Here is a 24430-nt window from a genome sequence, read left to right as displayed (position 1 = left end):
TCAGGGCAATGGTGACCCATAGTCTATTCTGGGAAGAAGAAATGTAGGTTTCATATATATATTTGGAGGGACACAGCTGCCCCCCTTCCCCCATGTGATGCAAATTTTAACACTCTCAAAACACTACTTCCAGCTCCACACACACAGGTAAAGGCAGATTCACACCAGAGGCCCTACAGCTGTCAGATAATGTCATACATCAGGACTTCATTTTACTTTGTAAGCAGTGATGTGTAAATAAACAATCTTGAAATCGCACTGCAAGACGTTCTCTGGGCAGGATGGAGAACAGGACTGTGCATTGGAAAGAAGAAACAGGCACTCTATTTGGGTACAATGGGGAGAGCTGTTTAGATTTCAGCACAAAGAGACACACAGGAAAACAAAACAAGCATCATGACTATGAGGATAGAGCTAAAATGGGTTCTGACACTGGGGTTTGTATGTATGATTTCAGTAGTTAGAGGATGGATAGATGGATGGATAGATGGATGGATAGATACATTTCAGCACCATTTCAGCACTCTCTGTACATGTATGACTGTATAGCCTCATCAGACCACCATCATCAAATTTGCTGACAATACTGCAGTGATAGGCCTAATCTCCAATAACACTGAGAAGGCCTACCTGCAAGAGGTCAGTAACCTGGAGAGCTGGTGCCATGACAACAATCTATTTTTAACGCCAGCGAGACGAAGGAACTGATTGTGGACTACTGCACAAAGCAGGTGAGGAACTACAATCCCCTCTTCATTAACCCTAACCCTAACCCCAGTGGAGAGAGTGGACAGTTTTCGGTACCTGGGCGTCCACATCACACAGGACTTGTCATGGTCTCACCACGCCAGCTCCCTGTCTAAGAAGGCCCATCAGCGTCTGTTCCATCTGTGAGAGAGTGACGGTGACAGAGTGGCATCATCAACCCTTCACTCTTTTCCCCCCAACGCATAACACTGTGGGCTATATTATATTATACACTCCATACATCTATGCCATCTCATAGTTCTGTAAACTCCATGTTCAATATTATTCTATAGTGCAATATATGTACAATATCTATATTTATATCTTATATCTCTCTTGCAATATAGCACATATATATTTTGTATATCCCTGTATATAGTATAGATAGTACTATATCTAATCTCTTTCTATCTCTTTTTATATAGTTTTAAATTGTTTTTACCCATATTGCAATAAGCATTTCACTGCAAGTTGTACTATGTATGATGATGAAATGAAATTTGAATTTGATTTGAATTTGAAGTATTGCAAAATTCTACCACTAGGGGGAAGCATTGCAACAACGTTTTGTCTCAAGGCAGTCATAATTATTATTTTAAGGTATAAAAAACAGACTAAAGAAGGGCATCTCGACCTTTTTCAACAAGGTTTCCACTGCTGCAACTCCGAATAAGTCATGCAGCTCAAACTATATAATTCTATATATACAACATATTTACATCTGAGGTAAATGAAGGTATCACAATGTTGGTCTTTAGCAGGTTCTAGGTTATGATGGCGGGCAAGTGTTTTATGTGTGAATGACCTTAAAATAAGTTCCATCCATTTCCCATAACTCCTTTCAGTGATCCTTTAACTTAACCCAGGAAGTTCAGGGCACAAGGGGACACCCCAAATAGGATGCCACGCATTCATTACTGGGAATACAGAGACACAAAACCACCTCACCCCGCTGGAGGTGCCTAGGACAACACACATACTTCTCGGACACAGGATAGGAGTCAAAGCCGGCATTCTGGTGGCATGAGGACACAGTGGTACCCGCCGGGCCTCTGTGCACCATCCTGCTCTACAATCAGTGAAACATGCTAAATAACAAAGAAACAAGAAGGCCACTGGACTCGGAGATCCGCAACGTAGATGCCGGAAGAGACACTGAAGGCACATTCGTGTCTGCTGGCTTGTTATGCAGATATCTGTCATTGACCAATGATGTGCTCTTATTATAGCACATAATGTCTGCTCTGTGGCAGTGTGCAAAACCGGAAATAGCAACGGGACCTTCCACTTTCAGCAACAAATGACTGTTTCACGTCTCAAACATGACTTTGTGCTTTTTCCAGAGGCACATTAGCATGTTGAGAGGCCCCTGGGCTATTTGAGCTATCAGAGGACCTTCTGCTCTTTTCTATGATATAGTTGTCCACCAGAAAGCGGGTCACCAATGCTAAGATTTGTTAAAAAAATGTTGGGGGGGCGGGGGGGGGGGTCGGTTATGGATTAAATCGATTTTCAATACGAGACACATTTTATTTTTCATTGTGGGACGATTCCATAAAATAGCGGAACTGGAGGCAGCTCTAGGTCTTAAAGACAAGGTGAACTGAGCCCCCTTTCTAACGGCGGCCCCTGAGCTTCAGCCTGGGTGAGCCCGTGCATTAAAGCACCACTGGCTGTTACTTTTCAGAATCAGAATCAGAATCGAGTTTATTGCCAAGTACGTTCACACATACAAGGAATTTGCTTTGGTGGTTGGTGCCAGACTTCGGGAGATCAGGTGGTTGATATATAAATATATAAATATATATACATGGAGTATGTTCAGGTACTAATATAATATAAATAGTTAGTGTATGTGGAATATGATACAGCAGTGGAAATATATACATATTTAGGACTAGGATGGAGAAATAGAATTACTTTTGTTGGAGCAATTAATACATTTTTAAAAAGTGTTTCTCCACATACAAGCTGGTTATTTACTTAGTCGCAGTGGGGCATTCTTGCTAGCATTAGCATTAATCTGCTACTAAAATAACCTGCCATCACATCTTTACTTCAAGTTGCTTTAATGGCAAACAATGAATCCTTACCAGTCAGACAGAGGGCTTTCATCATTGCAGTCGAAAAACATGCAATTTGGCTGACTGGCATCTCCATATTGCTCATAGTGTTTGTGTATGTGTGCCAGTCCAGGGTGTACCCTGGCCTTGTGCTTCAGCCCCCCCCCCGTGACCCTGACAAGGATGAGCTGTCGGAAGATGGATACATAGATGAACTTCATTAATCCCCAGTGACGCATACTAGCAAGGCTTTGGAAATATACCAAGATTATTATTGTGTCTGTCTGTCTGTGCTAAGCAGCAGCGTCGGTCATATGTCAGGCATCCACGCCGCAATGTCACCGCATATGTCAGGCATGCACGCCGCAATGTCACCGCATATGTCAGGCATCCACGCCGCAATGTCACCGCATATGTCAGGCATGCACGCCGCAATGTCACCGCATATGTCAGGCATGCACGCCGCAATGTCACCGCATATGTCAGGCATGCACGCCGCAATGTCACCGCATATGTCAGGCATGCACGCCGCAATGTCACCGCATATGTCAGGCATGCACGCCGCAATGTCACCGCATATGTCAGGCATGCACGCCGCAATGTCACCGCATATGTCAGGCATGCACGCCGCAATGTCACCGCATATGTCAGGCATGCACGCCGCAATGTCACCGCATATGTCAGGCATCCACGCCGCAATGTCACCGCATATGTCAGGCATGCACGCCGCAATGTCACCGCATATGTCAGGCATGCACGCCGCAATGTCACCGCATATGTCAGGCATGCACGCCGCAATGTCACCGCATATGTCAGGCATGCACGCCGCAATGTCACCGCATATGTCAGGCATGCACGCCGCAATGTCACCGCATATGTCAGGCATGCACGCCGCAATGTCACCGCATATGTCAGGCATGCACGCCGCAATGTCACCGCATATGTCAGGCATGCACGCCGCAATGTCACCGCATATGTCAGGCATGCACGCCGCAATGTCACCGCATATGTCAGGCATCCACGCCGCAATGTCACCGCATATGTCAGGCATGCACGCCGCAATGTCACCGCATATGTCAGGCATGCACGCCGCAATGTCACCGCATATGTCAGGCATGCACGCCGCAATGTCACCGCATATGTCAGGCATGCACGCCGCAATGTCACCGCATATGTCAGGCATGCACGCCGCAATGTCACCGCATATGTCAGGCATGCACGCCGCAATGTCACCGCATATGTCAGGCATGCACGCCGCAATGTCACCGCATATGTCAGGCATGCACGCCGCAATGTCACCGCATATGTCAGGCATCCACGCCGCAATGTCACCGCATATGTCAGGCATGCACGCCGCAATGTCACCGCATATGTCAGGCATCCACGCCGCAATGTCACCGCATATGTCAGGCATCCACGCCGCAATGTCACCGCATATGTCAGGCATCCACGCCGCAATGTCACCGCATATGTCAGGCATGCACGCCGCAATGTCACCGCATATGTCAGGCATCCACGCCGCAATGTCACCGCATATGTCAGGCATGCACGCCGCAATGTCACCGCATATGTCAGGCATGCACGCCGCAATGTCACCGCATATGTCAGGCATGCACGCCGCAATGTCACCGCATATGTCAGGCATGCACGCCGCAATGTCACCGCATATGTCAGGCATGCACGCCGCAATGTCACCGCATATGTCAGGCATCCACGCCGCAATGTCACCGCATATGTCAGGCATGCACGCCGCAATGTCACCGCATATGTCAGGCATCCACGCCGCAATGTCACCGCATATGTCAGGCATCCACGCCGCAATGTCACCGCATATGTCAGGCATCCACGCCGCAATGTCACCGCATATGTCAGGCATGCACGCCGCAATGTCACCGCATATGTCAGGCATCCACGCCGCAATGTCACCGCATATGTCAGGCATGCACGCCGCAATGTCACCGCATATGTCAGGCATGCACGCCGCAATGTCACCGCATATGTCAGGCATGCACGCCGCAATGTCACCGCATATGTCAGGCATGCACGCCGCAATGTCACCGCATATGTCAGGCATGCACGCCGCAATGTCACCGCATATGTCAGGCATGCACGCCGCAATGTCACCGCATATGTCAGGCATGCACGCCGCAATGTCACCGCATATGTCAGGCATGCACGCCGCAATGTCACCGCATATGTCAGGCATGCACGCCGCAATGTCACCGCATATGTCAGGCATGCACGCCGCAATGTCACCGCATATGTCAGGCATGCACGCCGCAATGTCACCGCATATGTCAGGCATGCACGCCGCAATGTCACCGCATATGTCAGGCATGCACGCCGCAATGTCACCGCATATGTCAGGCATGCACGCCGCAATGTCACCGCATATGTCAGGCATGCACGCCGCAATGTCACCGCATATGTCAGGCATGCACGCCGCAATGTCACCGCATATGTCAGGCATGCACGCCGCAATGTCACCGCATATGTCAGGCATGCACGCCGCAATGTCACCGCATATGTCAGGCATGCACGCCGCAATGTCACCGCATATGTCAGGCATGCACGCCGCAATGTCACCGCATATGTCAGGCATGCACGCCGCAATGTCACCGCATATGTCAGGCATGCACGCCGCAATGTCACCGCATATGTCAGGCATGCACGCCGCAATGTCACCGCATATGTCAGGCATCCACGCCGCAATGTCACCGCATATGTCAGGCATGCACGCCGCAATGTCACCGCATATGTCAGGCATCCACGCCGCAATGTCACCGCATATGTCAGGCATGCACGCCGCAATGTCACCGCATATGTCAGGCATGCACGCCGCAATGTCACCGCATATGTCAGGCATGCACGCCGCAATGTCACCGCATATGTCAGACATGCACGCCGCAATGTCACCGCATATGTCAGGCATGCACGCCGCAATGTCACCGCATATGTCAGGCATGCACGCCGCAATGTCACCGCATATGTCAGGCATGCACGCCGCAATGTCACCGCATATGTCAGGCATGCACGCCGCAATGTCACCGCATATGTCAGGCATGCACGCCGCAATGTCACCGCATATGTCAGGCATGCACGCCGCAATGTCACCGCATATGTCAGGCATGCACGCCGCAATGTCACCGCATATGTCAGGCATCCACGCTGCAATGTCACTGGCCGGCAGTTTGGTCTGCCAGGCTTGGGGTGACACAAGGTCCAGGAGGACTTCAGGCTGGCGAAATCTCAGCCAAAAGATAAGGAGTTATTCCTTAATTCTGGCCCATAATTATTACGTGTTTTTGTATTCTTTCTGCACTGGGGTATATGTATATTCAGCCTGACAGGAAAAACTAGAAGAGTGACGCATGGAAAGTCGGAAAGCCCCTCACAGGCTGCTATTCTGCAATAAAAATCACACAAGCGGTTCATTGCAGCTGAGCGTGACATCAATCAAAGGGGCCTTACAAACCGGCGCTTCAGCACTTCATTAATATAAAGTCCCCTTTATAATTCCCTTGATTCATGTTCTAAACCACTTAATGTCCATTCCCTCGCTAACACCTAATGAAGTCGTTTTTTTAACCTGTCCAAAAAAAAATCCTACGAATGCAAGATTTCACTTGTAAATATGTCAGTCTTTATCCATTTATTTGATTTATGAATATCCCCAAACACATAGTTTTCTTAAATATCTTAAATATCAAATGCAATATGGAGCACACATAAGATGCTGAACTCAGAGCACTGAACACGACACACAGATAAATTCAAGTATGAAATGACGCAATGCCACATTAAACAGGGGTGCTGGCACCAGTTAGGTATTAGGGCTTAATATCCACTGGGCAAGGTCTTCATTTAAGACCGATAGGTACTAGGCGCCAGTCAGATCTGGAAGACAAGTCCAACTAACAAGATTTGGTTTTGAACAGATTCTGAAGTTGCACCTGTGATGATGATACCATAAAAAGAGACTTAAAGAAAAAAATGTATGTGTGCGTGTGCATGTGTGTATATATATATATATATATATATATATATATATATATATATATATGAAAAGAATATTATATTTATAAAAACATGGCCCATATACATGTATCTCCTTTAACAGTGGCACCCAGCCCCGGCCCCAGAGAGAACCAGTCTGGATGGTTTTACCTCTAATGACCTGTTTCTGGAGAATTAAAACATCTGCCTAATGGTGCTGTTAATTAAACCGGTAGGTTGTTTTTGTGACCTGAAGTGTTAAAAATAAATCAGCATTAACATAGCTCAGATGATGATGTTCCGGGGCTGTAAGGGGACGTAGCAGGTGTTTGGGGGCTGTCTTTCTGGGCTTGTGTTCCCACCCCTTGCCGCCCCTGCTTTTTAATGTGTGCTGCTGCGTTGGCGGGTGGGGGGGTGGGGGTGGTGGTCATGCGCTTACTGTAGTCAGAAAGCGACAATAACATTACGGACATCCTTCACATAACTCCAGCTGGCAGAGGAAGAAGCGAATGGTTAAAAACTTTATCCTCTTTTAAAATCCCATCAGTTTCGTGCAGCCATGAGCTGTCGGCAGTGGAATGTAGGTCATCCTCCCCACTAGATTAGAAAGAGTGCCCCCCCCCTTTCAGCTAGACTCTCCCGAGGCCTAGTCTTGGCTCCTGGTGACAGCCCTGCTTTTCTAAAGGTACCAGAGAACTTGATAAAGCCTTTCCACTTTCCCACAGCTCTGTAGCACCTGAAAAAAATCACACCTATGGTTACACCACCTTCAAGGGGCACAGTTACACTGACCGCAGGGCTGGTGCACCATTCCCGAAAGATGCACGTTGGAACTACAGGGAAGAGACCTATACATTCCAATTAAATATAGCTGAAAGCTGTATCCTTAGCAGAAACACTATATTAAGCTTGTACTTGGAGCTTTTGGTACAGGGTTTAGTCATGTGACTTGTGTTCCACCCTTTGTTTAGGAGGCGTGGCCTCATTAGAACCTCCTCCAAGCTATCAGCTCCTTCTGGTCCTTTGTTGCAGAGCTGCAAAGCATCTCTGTGGAGTCCAAAGGAGTGTGGTTGTTTTCTTGGAATAGAAACCCTGCTATAGTCAGAGACACACATTTTCACCCCCCTGCCGACTGGTCATGCGTCTGGTGCACCCCATGAGAGCTGCACCACCTTCTGCTTCTCCCAGTTATGTGCCTCATATTGGTTACCCAGCAGGGTGTCATCCTTCCTGGCTTCCAGATGTACAATGACTAGGACCATCTTCTCTCTTGCCAGGCACCTTCTATCCAATAGCACTTGTTGACAAAGTTTTACACTCTTTTTGTCACATGAATCAAAATAGATACATTTTACAGTATTTTTGTGCTGAATTCAAATATCTAATTGGAATTTCCCATTCACACAAGGTTTTCAAGTGACACACAATTAAGCTTTACTCTTTACATATATTTACAGTAGTGGCAGCAAAAATGACACTTTGTGAACCACTTGCTGTAATTTTTGACCCCACTAGATGGTGCTATCTGCTCAGTAAAGGGGTCGAAGCTTGCCCCGAAGCAAGCCAAGAGCACCATCTAGTGGGGTCAAAAAATACTGCAAATGGTTCATGGAGTAGCTCATTTTGGCCATTACTAATTTACAGTATACATGTATGGTGGAAATGACTCATCTAAAAGGTACAGGTGCATGATTTTCTGCTGTACTTGGCCTCAGGAACATCCTGCTTAAGGGTCCAACAGAAGTCAGCAAGCACACTGGGACTCCACTTGCCTTGAAATCATTTTTCCATATCAGAGAGTAAGCAGGATGTCTCAATATGTCCAACTTGTTACAGCCCCGTAAACTCTGGTAAACCAGACTTACAATACTTTACAGCATAAATTAAATATATTTTTTTAAACTTTAATATACCCATACATCTTTAATAAGGAATGATATACTACCAGTACAGCCTAAAATGACATCACTCAAGTATAGGTGGAAGCAAAATTCTGAGTGCATTTCTGAAATCAGCACAAAGAATTACATAAATGTCCTTCCTTTATTGTTCTTTGACAAAATCTTTGCTAACCAGTATAGTCTGTCAGCCTCTCATTCGGACAGAGCTCCTTGTATGGACTCCACCTGCGTATTAGGTAGCTCTGATTCGATCATTTCTTAGCTCTTAATGGATTTTCTCAGGGGCGTACTTGTAGCACGTTTATAATAGCATGATGATTATGGCTACACGGGAACTCAAAGAATGCATGTTAACCACCCAATCAGCTTTAAAAGGAAGTTCAAGAATCGGATAGTGCAAAGAGCTTGCTTCACCATCTGATGAAAAGTTTTGGTCTTCAGAGCATTGGATCAAAAGACAGAAAAGGATTAGACTGTGTAGTAGTGTGACTTTAACCGCCCTTCGTTTTACTTGCTTCATTCCCCCCCCCCCCCCCCCACTGTGTGTGTGTGTGTGTGTGTGTGTGTGTGCACGCGCGTGCATGTGTGTGTAGTGCTATTCACTGCGGTGCCCTTAACAGCTCTCCTTTGTTCTAATGCGATGTGACAGGGCAGAAATACCTCCGCCACAGCTCCCGCCTGCCCACTGTCTCCATGGTACGCCCATCTCTGATTGGCTGCCCGCGAAGCCCTAGTCTGCTGGAAACAGAACCTTCACTTCCATCCAGTTCAGATCCTCATCGGCTTTGAGGAAACTTTTCATTATGCTAACGTACGTAGATTTTAATCCTTCTAACCTCACCCTTGCTGCCTGTCCTGGGTACGAGAAGGCTTTAGGTGAGCCTAATGAGACTCATCTTTTTTTTCCTCCCAAGCACAGACCAGCTTTAGAGAGACTAAAAATACAGATCAAAGGGGAGGAAGAGACGTGCACCTCTCTCCAAGAGGAATGAGAATAGCAGCAAAGCATGTCTGGGTTCACTTACTGTTTGGTCTTAATTATGAGATGGGGATCAATATATGCTGTCTCAATGGGTCTGATAAGCACTAATGATCTCTTATTAATCTCTTATTAAAACCAGAAACGTCACGCAACACGTCATAAAGCCACCCTCGAGGATACGCTTTCCCTGCCCAATGCAGATACCTTCACTGGTGATTACAGCTCTCTGGGCTTTGTCAAAGTTTTGGTACGTGTGCAACGGCTTGGCTCCCACGGCAACGGGAGGCAGGGATCGGGAGGAGCCATGGAGTAAAAATGGCAGGAGGAGGACAACAGCGTTGGTGAAGCTGCACGCCCACCGCCGCTCCGTCCGACCTCAGAGCCTTTGCCACAGTGCTGATATACTAATATATGTACTTTGTATGATCACAACAAAAAGGAATCGAGGAGCCTTGGTGCTGGAGCTCGGCATCGTTGCAGGCTACGGCAGACGTGGAGGATCTAGAATGCGCTGAGGGGACCACTTCCTGTAAGCAGCCTTCAGTATATCACCACACTGTTAAGGAAGGTCTGGGCACTTCCACCAATAACCAGCTGGTTTGTAGTAAATCAGGCCAGGGTGAATGAGGGCGAATGAAGGCGGGCTGGGGCAGGTCATGTGCTCTGCAACAAGAGAGGGGTAAAAACACTCCGATTTCATAAAAAAAAAATCTCTAATAGGGAAAAACCAAACACAAAATAGGGAGAAGGCCCCTTTAAGACCAATAAACTGAATCTGCCCCATCCATCTTCTATTATTGCTACTACTCTACCTCCTGCTGGACCACAGGAGCTGAACAGCAAAATTCCCTCTTGAAAAACAGTGATCAAAAATGACTGGATCCAACTTTCATTATAAAGAAAAAGTGTTGATACAAAAAGCTGTAGGACTTAATGTAAATATACCCATATAAATTATGTATTGCTTTACGGCACTTTGGACAAAACCATCTGTTAAATGAATAAGTAAAAAATAAGTTAAATAAATATGAGTACCAAAGAAGTTTGCTCATGAATAACGGAAAGAATATTATTATAACTGCTCATGTAAGTTTATGGCTAAATTGAGGCTGCTTTGCTCTTTTATTCCTGTTGCGTTCCACTTTCTTTCATTGTTTAAATAAGCATTTTCTAGAAAATCAACAGTTACAAGAATTCAGATTAGATCTAATGTCACATTTGTCCAGGCTTCAGAGTCATTTCCGGGGTGGAGCTTCAGGTATGTTGCATTTCTGTGCCAATGACAGACGCTATTTGTGTAAAACATCCATCCATCCATAACAGTGTATCCAGCACAAGGTACTGCTCCATCCCAGAAGCATATGGTATGGATTACATTAAGGGGATGCCAGTCTATTGCAGGTAATGTGTCTCATTGGTTCTCAATATCCATGCGCTATATCAGCCTCTGTGTGCCATGTGACGTGTACCATGCCTCAGCCTCTATGTGCCATGTGATGTGTACCATGCTTCAGCCTCTATGTGCCATGTGATGTGTACCCTGCTTCAGCCTCTGTGTGCCATGTGATGTGTACCCTGCTTCAGCCTCTATGTGCCATGTGATGTGTACTCTGCTTCAGCCTCTGTGTGCCATGTGATGTGTACCCTGCCTCAGTCTCTGTGTGCCATGTGACATGTACCTTGCTTCAGCCTCTGTGTACCACCTGCCTCAGCCTCTGTGTGCCATTAAGGACCAAATGTGACGTGTACCCTGCCTCAGTCTCTGTGTGCCATGCGACGTGTACCCTGCCTCAGTCTCTGTGTGCCATGTGACGTGTACCCTGCCTCAGCCTCTGTGTGCCATGTGATGTGTACCTTGCTTCAGCCTCTGTGTGCCATCTGGCGTGTACCCTGCCTCAGCCTCTGTGTGCCATCTGGCGTTGTACCCTGCCTCAGCGTGCCATTAAGGACCAAATGTGACGTGTACCCTGCCTCAGCCTCTGTGTGCCATGTGACATGTATCCTGCCTCATGCCCTCTGCTTTCCATGACGTGCTCCCGATTGCTGTGACCCTAATTAATTTTTGAAGATGGACTGATGGATGAGAAAATCCCCGAGATTAATAACAGCAGCTCAATATAGGAAACATCAAATGAGTCAGCATTGGTGTGATCTGAGGGCAGCTGATCAGCCAGTCAGTGCTGAATGGGACTAACAGCAACAATTAAACATACAGTAGGGGCTTTAATGTAAAAATATAAACTAGCAAACTAACCAGCTAAGCTGCCAGTGCCATTCATTTAAACCAAAGTACCCACCAATCAAAAGTAAAAATTGCCTGTCTGCAAACACTAGATGCATAAGAAGAAGCTTATTAATGTAAATAAAAATAATACAAATCTTGACACAGAGCTTTACACTATTGTAAGGCTGAAGGAAACTATATACTAATTAGCATGGTTCAAATAAAAATACACTAATTAGATTTCAAACCTCATTAACTTTATAACTTACAGAAAATTAGTAACACAAACCTAGGCATTTACAGCAAGCACGTGAATAAATTAACAGACATTATGATTAGCTTGATGTGCTTGGATAGCGCTCTCGCAGAAACCCTGCACATTCACCCCCTGGAAGGTAAATAGCAGCCTGAGGTTCGTCCCTGCTGGCTGCCTTCTACTCTGAAAAGAAGGAATCTGTTTCAGCTCACAAAGGCACAGGTATTCGCTGTGCTCCCTGAGCTGTTCCCGGTTGCCCCTTTTCTTCTTCCTCTGTCCCTCCCTCGCGCTCTTTGTATTTACAGCGTGTCCCTTTGCCCACTGGGACACGGCTGCCCGGGGGCTCAGTCCGGATCCACAGGCTTTGAACACATCGCCTTTCAAATGTTCTCTTCTTCCATGTGTTGAATCTTTGAGAGCCGCTCAGTAGAATGTGGGACGCTGATGTCGGAATCCAATGTGCCTGTAGGTCGCAGTATGTTGTACCTTTTAGGGACTTTTTTGCTGGTCTGTGGCTGCTTTTCAATCAATCCAGTATCCATCTGCCACTTTATACTTCTAGGTGTGTGTGTGTGTGTGTGAGAGAGAGAGAGAGAGAGAGAGAGAGAGAAAGAGAGATCTGGGTAATGCAAAAGCCATTTTTTTCTTACGAAACAATGCAGCAATCCTCAGTTTGCCCAGAGCATCGCTTCTGGTTCCAGTGTCACATTCCTGCAAGCACGATGTCCATGCTGACATCCAAAATAGTTCTCCACCTAAGAAATAATGAGAAGTTACACAGGTTAGAGGGAAGACAGACAATTTACCCTTTAATTGAGCTGTTGGGAAGCCTCCCACTCAGATTCCCAATTTGACCGGCCTCTAACCGACCCCCACCCTTCTCCTTGTGAGGGGCATGAAGGCTGCATTCACTCCATCGTCTCGCTTTGACATTAGCGACCTTGATGGTACTACGTGTCAGCATCCACTCCCGTTCTTATTCACTTCATTGGTCTTAATCCAAGCCTGAAAGGCTTCTGGGACATTTTCTCCTGACTTCCACTGTCGATTACACAATTTCATGAATAATTTGCTTAACTGGATGTATTAGACAGCGCTTGCAGTCCAAGAAGAAACTGTAAAAATGAGAGCTGAAGAGGCAGACATCCCAGAATAACAGGACCTGGAGAAAGAACGACACAGCCATGGATAAGAGAAAAAAGTGTTAGGGGGAGGGTCATTTGTATCAGCACAAATTTCCTTCTTTGGCAACTATCTGTGGCTTAGGTAAATATTCTGGAGGGAAAAATCAATTAATCTATTTTAGAGATTAAATGCTGTGAAATGACTCATATAAAATCACATCTGGGGTTTTGGAAAATGTGAGTGAAATGGGCCTTGTCAAAGGTGGTTATGGCAATAAGCATCTCATGTCATATTTTCATTATATGTAATAAGTGATATATACATGAATCACAAAGAGTACACGTTTCATACATTGTTCACGGTGGTAAAACACTAATTTCCCCACACAGACCACAATCAACAGGTGAAGCAGTGGTACAGCTGCCCTCATCTGAGCTTCCGCAGTCCTGTCGCATTTAAGCAACATCGCGAAACACACATTTTTAAATAGCGGCAGCTGGTCCCCGTGATGCTACAGATGCATCTGAAATATCACCGTCAAGACATTAATGCTAAATTGCTCCTAAACACATTGCCATCTGTTGTTTCAGAATAAAGCAATTTTTCTTGAGTGCAAAAATCATGAAAATTTCGTCCAAACTGCACTGCAATTGTCCCCACCCGTGGTTGAAAAGATGCAGTTTGTAATGATCGATGCGTTCCGCACAGCAGTGTGAATTAAAGTTACTAGCTGGCCTTGTTTTTTCAACCTTCTGGTAACGAGAATGGCTCACTTGTGTCTAATTTTGCTCCCCTGTTGACATACCTGTGTCCTAGTTTTCCACTTTATACTCATTTTCACTCACTTGGAAAAGGAAGGTCATTCTCCATAGGCTATTTTCCTGTACCGTGAATAATATTCAGTGAATGATATTCAACTAATCGCAGAATTATAGTGGTAGTGTAGTACAATACCATTCAAGAAATTTTAAACATGTAACATTTTAGAAACTCATTTTAATTTAAGAAATACATTTCAAAAGACAGTATACATAACAGAGTTCTTAACCAGCTGACTGGAGCTTTGGTGCTTTTTCACTAAAACAGCTGAGTGAAATCCGTTTTCTGTTACTGCTTACCTGTCAACCACCACTGTAATCAGTGCATGCTCCTTACCCCTTACCTGTCAAGGTGAATGATGTGGAGTGTGGACACAGGAAAGCCAGTGCAGACAATTTCCAGTGGATGCCAGTGACATTATTAAGTAACATAAAAGAAGCTGCTCTCCAGCTGATAAGGCAATTTGTACACGGTCCAGAGAGGCTTTTGTAAATGACTCAAAAGGCTAAGAATCCAGGGGAATATGCAAAACAGAGAGTCCAAGTTGCCCCGTTCCCATCACAAGTCATATTCTGTCTGTAATTGGTGGTTGGACCAGATCACTTTGGGATGTCTTCCCTTTGTGATGCAATACCTCAGAAAAGATCATATAGGGCACAATGTATGCAGCTATTTTGTATTTAGTACAACAAGACAGAGTAGTTGATTTTGGCAGGTGCCTGATTCCTGAACAGTAGGCTGTAATCCTGTTCTTATGATCAGGTAATGGGATACTCCATATGTGGGGACTCTATATATTGTGGGGACTTGAAATGTCCCCACAATGTGATATAAACCTGTTATTTTGAGGTTGTGGGGAGTGGAGACCACCTTTTCAGTCCCCACAAGGGAAAACTCAATTTTATAAAAATCGGTGACTGCAATCAAAAACTTAAAATGCCAGGTCTTACATTTTGTTTGGTGGTAGGGCTGGGTAGGGGTTAATATTGTCACTGTTGGGATTAGGAGCGTGGAGATCAGTGCATGCTCCTTACCCCTTACCTGTCAAGGTGAATGATGTGGAGTGTGGACACAGGAAAGCCAGTGCAGTGGAGTGGAGAGTCCCCACAAAGATATGAATACAATACGTGTGTGTGTCTGTGTATGTATTCAGTACTGGGAAGGTTATTTTTTAAATGTAATAGGATACAGATTACTAGTCACTCAGTTTAAAATGTAATATTAATGTAACTATTTTGTTTAGTTTATCATGCTAAGAAATATTGTCCAGCTCCCTGTTAGACCGCGAACTAATTCCGGGTCACAACAAATCTGTCAACCAACCCCACATCTATACAGGTATTGTATTTTGCAATTTTCGTTTTCATCATACTAAAGAAAACCAAATGACGGGCCTTTTTTCGTTTTCCTAACTTATCTTCAGAATAAGAAACGGGTCGTTTCCCGATTTCGGTTTTTACACTATACAAGGAAAATGCATGGGCCGTCATATACTGTAGCTACACTAGCTCCCCAACACAGCGCATGTTTCTGGAAGCCAAACTTGAAACCACTTCGGTTCTACAACTCACTGTATCTTCGGCAGCTCAAATAATTGCTCTTCCATATAACCACCACTAGGTGGTAATGTTGGCTACACCCTTCCTATTTTTTCTACATTCACGAAACTTATGCATCTGGTGAAACAAACGCAATAGATGGCGGAAAGCTAAATAGCTTGGAGTGGATTAAATGCGAAATATGTACGTGGAGTAATGTACCTGAAACGTGCCATGCTGTCACACAGCAAGATCGCACAGCGTAATCGGGCATGGGCTGGCAGCCAGCCGTCCTCCGGGAGGTACGCGTCACTGGCGGATTTCTCCTCGGCCTTTACTGTGCTGCGCTCACTGGGTGGAGCGGAGCTGCCCTTTTCCCATGGCTCCATGGGAAATGTGATGTGACACCGTGGTGGATGAGAGATCATAAAGCTCGCTGTCCTCGTCAGCTGCCGGGAACAGGGTCCGCTGTTCCGCGCACGCGTGCACGCGCACAGGCTGGACCACGAGCATGCGCGTCACAGCAGCCCAACGGCGGGGCAGCCGGGCGCGCTCTCTCTCTCTCTCTCTGCAAGGCAAAAACTTTGCTTTTAGTCAAAGGTGGCCTTTGACCAAGAGGTATTACAGTCGGGGCGGCCTGAGGCAGAAGAACACGGAGGAGAAATCTATTAGCCTGACAGCACTCCTTGAAAGCCAGACGAGTCTCTCGGGAAATGCTGGGAGAGCCGGATGGAAATCGCGGGAAGGAAGGCGAAGATTCAGCGAGAGACGAGTTTCTCACTGTTAATTCCAAGAGGTGTCCCGTGAGATGGATCTATCTCCCCATTGGAGGACATTGTTCAACTACTGCCTGACTCACTATAGATTGTACATGACCACCCTCTTGAAAGGCCTCAGTGGAAAATTCTCTGCTTTTCCCAACCTGCAAAATTGATCTGTCTTTTAGTTTGTATCCCCCAAGAATGTCTCCACTAAAGGACCCTGTCACAACTTTTTTTAAAAAACAGTAATAATTTTACAGGCTAATTGATTGAATTGATTGAATTACAACAGCTTATACTGAATAAGACAGCGTGGTTTATAAGATATAGATAATTAATGTAATAAAAGTAATTAGTTTATTTTAAAAACAACGACATCCAACAACATTATCAAGGAAGTTAAAGAATGTCTTTATAGGGTATTGAATAAGCAATTATGAAAGATGGTTGGATATATTCAGAGTTATGATAAAAAACTGTATTTTTGTTTCACGAAACTAATATACTTTGCATCAGGGATAATGAGTGTGTGCCACAGTATCTGCAATAACAAAGTCTATTGTTTGCCAAAAAAGAATGACTCACATACTGTAATTTTATCTGGATTAACTGTATTCTGATTAATGTGAAAGCTTAAGCGACTTGGTGTCTGTTTCTGCATTTATGTGCTGAGTAATTTTCTGTTGGCTTTTCTAATTCTCTTTTCAAACACAGAAACTGTCGTTATTTCTAAACGCGAGATCTAACTAGCTAGGGCTACACAACACCACTGAATGCTTTTTTCCCCTCATCTGGATAAGAATAGTAATAAACAAATTGTCAGGGATGGCAAATAGAGAATGGGAAGGATGAGAAACAGTTACTGGTTTGAAATGGAGGAGAGTGTTGCATTGTTTGTGTCATGATATTTGAATATGCTGCAGCATGAATAGTCTAAAAAGTGTGTGTATGTATATATCTAGAAGGGTATGTGCATCTGTTAAGTGAGGGACAGTAAAAGAGAAGCATAATGTAGGGGGGGGGGGGGTTCTTACTGCCACAGTGTGTTTGAAAAGAGGGCAACCGTCTGCCCAGCCCTCACACGAAGCACGGGGTCAGGTGAGCAGACAGACGCGAGAAATCGAGAGTGATAACGCAGCGTGGCGTGTGAGGCACACAGGAAGTGAAAGCGACGAGCGCTGAATGTTGCCACATCCTGCCTCTCCAGAGTAGCCCCTCCCTCTGGTCGCCCCTCCCCCACCCCCCAGTACCTCCACCCTGTCCTCTGCCTCACGCTCACTCCATGGCACCACATCACTCAAGGGGTTGTGTCCAAAAGCCTCTCGCCTCCCCTGATGTTCCCACTAGGGTCCTCATGTTGTACCCTTGGGAAAGTCCTTAGTGCTGGACTTCTTTTAGCAGATATCAGATACTGGACTCCTCCAATGGGTTAAAGTTAGGCACTGTGAGCTACATAAGTCTGCTTGGATAAGAGCCAACGCCTGGAAAATGATTATGAATATATATAAAATTTATGCTGTCGTTATTCAGCTTCTCTTCGAGGCGGGCTGGAGCACCGCCTCCGTCCGGACTCGCAAAGCTAACAGTGAGACCATGCTTGGCTACAGGCCAGAAAGAACAGTTGATGGTGAGATTTTGGGGGAGGGGGAGTCCAGGGTCCAGCGCCAGAGGTTGTGGAGTACGTTCCTCCCTTCCTCCCGGCAGCCCCCGCCCAGGCTGGGGACAGGCTTGGCTCCGGATCAGCCTGCCAGCCAGTACCATCGCCCCAGCTCCCAGCGAAGGAGCAGGATTACAGGCCTCCGTCGCTGCAGTTGCAACAACAAAAAAATCGAAGCCTGGTTTGCATCAAGCTGGACATGCAGTTTGACGTGATGGCAACTTCTTATCACTTCATGCCAGGGGGTGCAAAACAGCTCAATCCTGGGGGGCTAGCTCCGATATTTAAAGTTTTAAATGGAAACTCATTCTTGTCTCTGCTGCAAAAAAAATGCCATTGGGCCCCATCCTCAATCATTGCCCTGCAATCCTCTCGTCTCTGTGTAATACCACCATCAACACCAGTCCACCCACTGCTGTATAACTCTGCCCCCCCCACAGCTTTTCAGATATACCTGCCACGTTCAGTCGAGTTCAGTCAAGTCAGAGTGGAGCATAAACATGTATCCTTAGTCCCTACAGACAGACAGACTGAGTCTACACAGTCCAGCATGCACATTGCCACACGGCAAGATAAACACGGACACACACATCAACACACACGCGGAGATAAACATGCACATATTGCCAAACCCAAACACACATCAACACAAAGAAAAACACACGCACACACATGTGCATCTGTGTAGGCCTTGGGGGACTTAAGCCCATTACTTAAGTAACTCAGCTCAGCGCACTAACAATCTCTCAGATCGCTGTTGCACACCCCCCCCCCCCCCCTTTGTTCCCTGAAACTGAAAACAGCTGCTCCTCCTACAGATGTTGTAAGTCACTCGCTCAGTGGAAATTTAAAAGGCATTAACTAAACCCCCACTGCCACCCCACCCCCTGATCTGGGAATTTGCTTGTGTGTGTGTGTGTGTGTGTGCGTGTGTATTATATTTATATTACATTGTGGGGACAAAGGACCACTACAATGTAATAAAAACCTGTTTTTTTCAATGTGGTGAGGACCATTTTTCAGGTCCCCACAAAGATCTGTGAATACAATCAAAAAACTAAAAATGCCAAAAGTCTCATATTTTGTTTGGTTACTCATGGTTAAGGTTAGTGCTGGGTAGTGGTTAAGGTGGTCATGTTGGGATTGGAGTTTTCCCCAGAGAAATAAATGGAGAGTCCCCACAAAGATATAATTACAATCCTGTGTTTGTGTGTGTGTTTGTGTGTGCGTGTGTTTGTAATTGTTACTTTGTGGGAACCAGATTTCCCCAAAATGTGATTAAAAACCTGGAACTTTTTACCTTGTGGGAAGATGTTTCCAGTCCCCACAAGGATAAACCTCAATTTTCAAAGAAATCTGTGAATGCAATCAAAATACTAAGAACGCTAAACTAAAAAGGGGTTAAGATTGTCATTGTTGGGATTAGGGTTCTGCCCTTAGAAATCAATGGACAGTCCCCACAAAGATATGAATACAGGTCTGTGTGTGTGTGTGTGCGTGTGTGTGTGTGTGTGTGTGCGTGTATGTGCGTGTGTGTGTGTGTGTGTGTGTGCGTGTGTGTGTGTGTGTGTGCGTGTGTGTGTGTGTGTGTGCGTGTGTGTGTGTGTGTGTGTGTGTGTGTGTGCATGCTGTAAAACCGTTCCAGGGATCAGGTTCTCCCAGAATCAGCGGCTTTCTCACTGGCCCGGCATTGACAGGATGTGTCTGCATGCATTGCTGTGTGCAACTGTGCTCAGGTCTGTGTGCAGGCGTGTGCCTCTCCCACACTTGTCAGTATGTGGCGCTGCTCTATGCCGCCATTACGGCGGCGGGTCACGCCAGTCTCTCAGTGGGAGGAGGCTGCAGTTAAAGTCTGACGGAGGTACTGCTTGACTGGCGCGCATGGGGTGGGGGGGCAAGTCCCAAGGAGCCTTGTTCCCTTCATCCTGGGCCAGCTCCAGGGAGACAGGCATGCGCGCGGCAGTGAGAGACTCCGCTAGCTAACGTGTGAGCACTCTCCTCCGCTCTCCTCTCCTCTCCGCCCCGGCCTCCAGTACTCTCACTCCTCGTTCTCCATCCCCCTGCTTCTTAATATCTCTGGTGGAGATCTCTCATTTCCTGCTGGGAGATGTCGATTTCATAGTCCGGCTGTGGTTTCTGAGGAGGGTCTTCTGTAACAAAGGTTTATTTATGTTCTCTTTCCTCATGTGCTCTGTGTTCTGGAGGTATTATGAGGTAAGAATGGGCCAATCAGTGTGACAGCATGACGGCTTGTGTGTGTGTGTGTGTGTCTGTGTGTGTGTGTGTGTGTGAGCGGGTGTACCTATCCTTATGGGGACATAAAATGTCCCCATAACGTGATAAATATCCGTTTTTTTCCCTTATGGGAACCGGTTTCCTGGTCCCCATAAGGGAAAACTCTATTTTAGAAAAATCGGTGACTGTTATGAAAAAACTAAAAATGCAAAAACTCTTGTATTTTGTTTGGTTACTTATGGTTATGGTTAGGGCAGGGTAGGGGTTAAGGTTGTCATATTTAGCGTTAGCATTTTTCCCATTGAAATGAATGAGCGGTCCCCATAAGGATATGTTTACCCTACATGTGTGTGTGTGTGTGTGTGTGTGTGTGTGTGTGAGCATGACACCTTTCCTTCAAGTGAAAAAACTCACATGAAATGTGCTTTAATCTTTCGGATATGACCTGCAGCAACCAAAAGTAAACTTTGGCAAAGCTACCACTTCATCAAACACACACACATAGTCACACTTTAGCAACACCCTGAAATTAAATAGTTAAGACCTCAAGTTCACTCTGCCTTCTCCCATTTTGAAATCGTATGGGTGGGTAACATCACCAAAGGACACCTCAATTACTCAACATGACTGACCACAGACCTGGGCCTTCACATTTTGTGATAGTAGCATAATCATGCAGATGGTGCAAATCTTCAACTGCTGACATAAGTAGATTATAATCAATTTTATCAGAAAATACTGTTAGTTGTGATCTTGGCAACTGAAATGCAGTTGTCAAAACAGGCCCCAAAAATGTAAAGAAACATGCAATTAAATAGTTTTTATTCTTTGGGAATTAATGGATAAAATGCACAGAAGTTTTTTATGGAAGTTTTTGTTTAAGCTACAAATACACACCAAGGACAGTAACTTGCATCAGGAGAAATGGAGTGAAGATGGATGGATGGATGGATGGATGGATATGGAAAAAACAAATAAATTATAGCCTGATCTCCATGTAGTTGAGAGGATTTATACAGATGGTGCTCATGAAGAGAATTAAGATTTTCTTTTAGTGAAGTAGCCGATGGGGTAGTTAAGGCCATTGATTTACAACCTGATGGTTGCTGGCTCCAATCCCAGGAGGAACCCTGCTGTAGTACCTTTGAGCAACGTCCTCAGCTCAGACTTCAGGGAAAGCATCCAACTGTTTATAAAAGGGCAGCAATTTTACTTTCGCTTCGCCCTCCGTCGTTGTTTCTGGTGTTTCTCCTTCCCCTTGCACCTCCGCTCTGCTCCATGGGGATGAAGCCAGCATCTATCCCAACCCTCTCCTCAGGCAGCCGTGGTTGGGCAGTTTCACTTCCTTCTTCATCAAACCGCACACAAATCAGCCACCACAAGTTCCCCAGGACAGAAATCTTAGTACCTCTTCCTACAGTGCCTGAGTCCCCGTCCACACTGTGAAAAATATAATCAGCAATTCTACCACTTCCCCTCACCCGTTGGTGCAACCTTTCACTGACTGCCCCGGGACATTTTGGGAAGTAGCCTGTGGATTGGATCCAATAGAAGACAACTTTGTTTCATTTGTGATTCGCTCAGCTCTGGGGCTCCCCCTAGCTGATGCATGAACTGTATGCAAGGGTGACAGAGGTCAACAGAGGACAGGAGAGGCCCATGAAGTATAATCCATGTGCCATACTCGTGCAATGCATTCATCAGGAGTAAGGCCTGTGTAAGGTTATCCATACAACGTGCCCTTTTTGTTCTGATTTTACTTATGTGTCCGTGTAGAAGGCAGGGATTGCTGATGACCACCTTCACTGCGCCAGTGTGCTGAAGTGAAGCTGATCCAGGGCCCTGCTTGGTGCTGAAGTTGCCTCCGCGGGCCTCCCCCCTCCTGGAGGGGCACGCCTCCCCTTGGGCCCCCCCAGCCACGCGCGACGGTTGCATGGCCCAAAGCTTCACACCTTTTCACTCCTATCACTTATTTTTTTTAAGCCAGTAGTGTCTTGATAACAACAGAAAAAAAGCCACGTTTAGCTTTAGCGTGTCGGCTGGGGTGCTGCTGTCGACAGCGCAGCTGAGGCCGGGGCGGCTCTGCACTGGTTTGTAGCTCCAGTGCCCTCTGGGAGTCCTTCAGAGCACGTGGCACTTCCTGTCATGCCTAGGTCACTGCTACCATCCTCCTCCATCAGCATGTGAATGAGGAGAGAGAAGATTACAGTTACCTTCCAAGAGGGTGTCACTGTTGGACCTTTGTGTTCGATTTAATGAATTAGCATGACCCTGACCCTAGAACATGGACAGATGGATGGATGGATGGATGGTTTAGTAAAGACATTCATCCATCCATCCATCCACTTATCCTGGTCCAGGTCATGGGGAGGCATGGAACCTATCCCAGGCAGCACAGAACATAAAACTTTGTGCATCCTGGATGTAGCAATGCTTTGCACCAATTGTTTCAGGGATAGGATCTGTATCACCGCCTTGTATACGACAAGCGATCTAGGAGGTCAATGAATGAAATAAATAGCCATTTTAAATAATAATAATATCAGTGAGCGTGATGGAGGAGATGTGCAATCTTGTGGCCTTGAGTTCTGCTCTTTTCACATTCTGCCAACTGAGGGGGAAGCAAATACCCAAGAACGGACCTGAGAGACTATTCATTAGTGGGGGGCGGGCGGGGGGGTATTTCCATCTTAATCGGCTGGGAGGGGGACTGAGGCCGTCTTGGCAGACCCCGGCCTCCCACTCTCGGGCACCGACCGCCCAAGGTGCAGAGTGTGGGCACCCAGGAGGCTAATTGAGCCGTCAGCAGGCAGGACTGTGACAGGCCGCTGCCCAGTGCCAAGTACGAGGGGTTCTGTGCCCAGACTGGGGCCCTCTATGGCGGGAAAAGCGCAAAAAGCACAGCAGGGCCTTTACGAAACTACCTCCCCCCCAGCCCCGGGCAAAGGGGCCCACATGGCAAAGAAAGAGTAAGGAGGGTGTTTATGCTTTTAAATTACGCTCAGTGGACTAACACATATGCACTTCATGGGCTTTTTTATGGCCCCCCCTGGGGGGGGGGGGTACACACTAAAGACGCACAGGGCGTATTATATTAAACACAGAGAATATTCCTGTACAGCAGTGCTGCAGTGATGTTGTATACTCTTATACCGTATGTTTGCACATACACACTCCTCTGAGTGACTGAGTGATACGCATTTCTGAGAGTTTTAAATCCATTTTAGTGGTGGGTATAGGCCGTATACCTGCATATACCCACTGCTATACCTCTGATGTACAGGGGCTGAGCCAGCGACTGGGACAGCCAGCTAAGCAGGACCAGGCGGCTGCTTGTCCTGACAGGATATGAGCATCCCCACTTCCTGTGTGCCAAAGCACGGAGGGAGGGAGAAGGGGGGGGGGGGGGAGAAACAGGCGGGAGAAACGTGAGGGAGAGACAGGAGGTGACCCCAGACCCATTAGGCTGTATTTCATCCCTGTCAGCTCCTCTTCAGTGGGGCATCAGAGGAATCCTGGGAAGGCGGGGGCCACATATGTGGCTTAGGGTCTGGACACTGGGGGTGGGAGGCAAAGGAGAGGATTTGTTTTATGGGGGGGAGAGTCTAGCTGACGAGGATCGGTTGCATGGCTTTAATCGTCTCCTGTCCGCCCGCCCCCCCCCCCCACCCCCACCCCCGCACTTCCCCACCCCTCTCTGTGTTTCCTGTTGGGTTGGCTAGACTCCTTTGACAGATTTACAACTCTGGGGTCAAAGTTTTTTGACAGCAGCATATAAATCTTACACCCCCCCCCCCCAAGTTGCACCGTCCTCCCCCCACCCCATTGCCACCTAAAGAAAAAAAGCCACAACCCTCCCCCACACACATACACACGCACACGCAGATGTGTGTCACGCAGCATGCATGCCGCAGAGTCCTGTGGTCAGGAGGAAGAATTTGCAACATTGTTCTATCACCCTACAGAAGGGCATCTTCTATTTCAATCGTTTCAGGTTTTTTCTGCTTTTTTCCTCCCCTCTATTTCGAAGTCATTTTTATGTTCTGGTCCCAGCGTGATATTCGATTTTCCCCTCCCACAGACGGATAAGCCCGGGAGTATCCTTCATTCCAAACACATGGCATCA

At 46.5% G+C, this 24430-nt stretch overlaps 1 long non-coding RNA gene across 1 annotated transcript; it reads right to left on the bottom strand.

Moving 5' to 3' along the window:
- Nucleotides 1-11892: 11892 nt before the first annotated feature.
- Nucleotides 11893-16167, bottom strand: LOC111848659 (uncharacterized). Its single transcript, XR_002839358.2, has 3 exons — nucleotides 15874-16167; nucleotides 12820-12924; nucleotides 11893-12632 (listed from the first exon to the last, which is right to left on the bottom strand). It is a non-coding gene; the product is annotated as an uncharacterized lncRNA (long non-coding RNA).
- Nucleotides 16168-24430: the final 8263 nt, after the last annotated feature.

Source organism: Paramormyrops kingsleyae, chromosome 5 (assembly GCF_048594095.1).
Source record: "Paramormyrops kingsleyae isolate MSU_618 chromosome 5, PKINGS_0.4, whole genome shotgun sequence".
Lineage (NCBI taxonomy): Eukaryota > Metazoa > Chordata > Actinopteri > Osteoglossiformes > Mormyridae > Paramormyrops > Paramormyrops kingsleyae.
The sequence above is the reverse complement of the archived record's forward strand: the minus strand, read 5'-3'. Positions and strand labels throughout refer to the sequence as shown.